This window comes from Pteropus alecto, unplaced genomic scaffold (genome assembly GCF_000325575.1).
Source record: "Pteropus alecto unplaced genomic scaffold, ASM32557v1 scaffold312, whole genome shotgun sequence".
Classification (NCBI taxonomy): Eukaryota; Metazoa; Chordata; class Mammalia; order Chiroptera; family Pteropodidae; genus Pteropus; species Pteropus alecto.
Window position 1 is genome coordinate 2914795 of NW_006433948.1, and position 2703 is coordinate 2917497.

At 61.8% G+C, this 2703-nt stretch overlaps 1 long non-coding RNA gene across 1 annotated transcript; it reads left to right on the forward strand.

Moving 5' to 3' along the window:
* The first annotated feature begins 7 nt into the window (after positions 1–7).
* LOC107195438 lies at positions 8–681 on the forward strand. The gene is made up of 2 exons (XR_001516571.2): positions 8–256; positions 404–681. It is a non-coding gene; the product is annotated as an uncharacterized LOC107195438 (long non-coding RNA).
* The last annotated feature ends 2022 nt before the right edge of the window (positions 682–2703 follow it).

Below are 2703 nucleotides of genomic sequence, written 5' to 3' on the forward strand. Positions count from 1 at the left end.
GCTCAGGGACAGCCGCGCAGGTCGGGCGCGCGGCCAGGGGACATGGCGCTGCTGGACAGAGGTGGGAGGCCAGACCGGACGCTGTCAAAGGGGGTCGGGAGATGAGGATGGACAAAGCGGAATGTCCGAGGACAAGGTCGGAGCTCGATGTCGCGCTTGCCGTTTCCGCCTCAGTTCCAGCGCCAGGGGCTGCAGCAGACGCAGCAGCAGCAGCAGACGGCGGCTCTGGTCCGGCAGCTCCAGCAGCAGCTCTCCAGTAAGCCTTGGCGCCGGCGCCGGCGGCGGGGGGCGGCCCTGCGGTCCAGTCGGCCCCGGCACCCCGGGGAGGTCCCTGTCCCTGTCCCCGGGCCCACCCGCCGCCCTGCTTGGCCTCGCAGCCCTGAACTCGTCTGCTTGTTCGCAGATACACAGCCGCAGCCCAGCACCAACATATTTGGACGCTACTGAGCCACCTGGAGGAGCCGCTTGGGCACCGGATGCGGCCCCACCCTGTCCTCCGAATTCCCTGTTCCCTTCCCGGCCAAGCACCAGGGGCGGTTGGGGCTCTTCCCTCAGGCTCCTGTTTTTAATGAGTTTTTCGTATTTTTGTTAACGTGAGGCATCCAGCTGTGGGGTTTTGTATGTTATTTATATAGAGGCCCCAGAGCTGTCGCACCCAATACACAGAGCTTCTTTGCAGAGGGTGCGTGTGACGTCTGCGTGTCTGGGACGGGCGGGCCCTCGGGGAGCGGGGCTGAACCCCCGGTTCAGAACCGCCACTCCGTTCGGATCATCCCAGTTCAAACTGGATGGGGCTCCGCTTCCCTTTTCCAGGCCGGCACATACTAAGGTTCGGGCCCTCAGTCTCTGAGGAAGGACACTCGCCTTAGCCAGACGACCAGTTTCCAGACAGCACGGGGACAGGGAAGGGGCCGTGGGGCCACCGGGTCAATCAATGGAACCTGTTTTGAAGAAGCTTCACGGTAGAGGGGGTGACAGATGCCGCATACCTTTTATGTCCCCTCGTGCGGTCTCCATCATGCACCAAGCGGTGTCCTAGACAGAGACCTTCCCTGAGAATCACTTTTCTGGAGTGACAGATTGCCTTTCGTTAGCAAGCCACCATCAAACAGGAGGAAGGGCGACCAGTAAAACGAAGCATCCTTGTCTGTCTGCTCCGCTGCTGGAGCCGCTTGTCTTCACACGAGCCACCTTGGCAGTCACCCAGGGTAACTGTTGCTCACTCCCATGTTACAGTACACATAACTCGAAGTGTAGCTCCAGAGTGGCAGCTGGAACTGTGCGGGGCCATCCTCAGCCCTCTTGCCTTCACGTTTGGGGCCCTAGAGCCAAGGCTATCCGTGAGAGCCCGCTGGTATACTACAACAGTGTCGTCTGGCGGGCCAGCTGGGCTGGAGGAGGACCAGCCCCAGCCTTGTGGGTGGGTGGCACGCAGTGATTTGACAGCTTCAGGACAATGTCCAGGCCACAGTCGCACTATGTCGCTGAGAAGTGTCAGGCGTGCCGGTAAAACCAGGAGCAGCGGTCCAGACCCAAGTTATAATAAATAAATAAATAATAAATACGCAAACAAACAAACAAACAAACTCCGTCCTTGAGGCCCACGAAGCGTGGGACTTAGCAAGTTTAAGAGGTGTGCGCTCCAGCAATGGAGGTGCCCGACGGGCAGACAGGCGACACAAGCTCTGCTCTGTCCTGTTCTGTCCCGATGAACATTCCAAGGAGCTACAGGGGTGGAGGCTTGGCCGGCTAAGGGACATTCCGAGGGACTTGGGGTGGGGGCTAAACACTGGACAGGGCACTGCATACAGAACACGACAACAGCCGGATCCGGGGTGGTGGCGGAGGCGGTCGGACAGCTGGCATGCTGCCAGTGAGGCTGACACGCCCCAGGAGAAGCAGCAGAAAGGGACAGCAGTGACCTTTGGGAGAGTGACAGGACGAGGACAAAGTGCCCCCACTGGATGTCTGAGTCGCGCCGGTGCTCGGGGAGGTGGAGGCGTGCCTTCGTGGAGTGTGACCAGGGTCTTCTGCAGGCGGTGCCTCAGTTTCTCCCTTCATTTCAAGGTGTCGAGCTTTGCAGGTAAACTTCGGACTCGCCGCCCCGGAACATCACCTGTTTGTGATCCGAGGGGCGTGCGTGACAGATGGGGAGCAGGAGCAGAGCCTGCTCGAGCTCGGGAGGAATTGGGCCATGCCCCAGGACTTGAGCCATCTCTGGCACAAAAGGAGTTAATGGCAGGGACCGCGCCCCCCGTGTCCGGGCACGCGCAGCGCGCCCCCTCGGTGCGCGGGCACAGCAGCCAGGCTGCCGGAGAGCAGATCTCGGGGATTCGGGTGCGGAGCCCTTGGCCTGGAGGCGATATGGGTGGTCCGCGGCCCGGTTCAGTCGCTCGCAACAGCCCGGGGAACAGGTGAGGCCGTCTGCCCCGGTCTCTCATCCTTTAGCCGCCCGTTCCCTGCCCGAACCTACCCCCTCCCGATCCCGGGCTCCTCCACTCCCCAGCCAGTGCTCCCCACCCTTCTCCAGCCCATGTTCTCCGTCGGCACCCCTGACCCCCCATCCTCCCCCGCTTCTGTCCTCTCCTCCCTGAATCCCGCATCCCTATCGTACCTCCCGCCCATGGTCCCTCTGTCTCCGCGGCTCGGCCCGCATGCTCATCAAAATGCCCCTCCCGAGGGCCCCCAACCCCATCTGTGTGT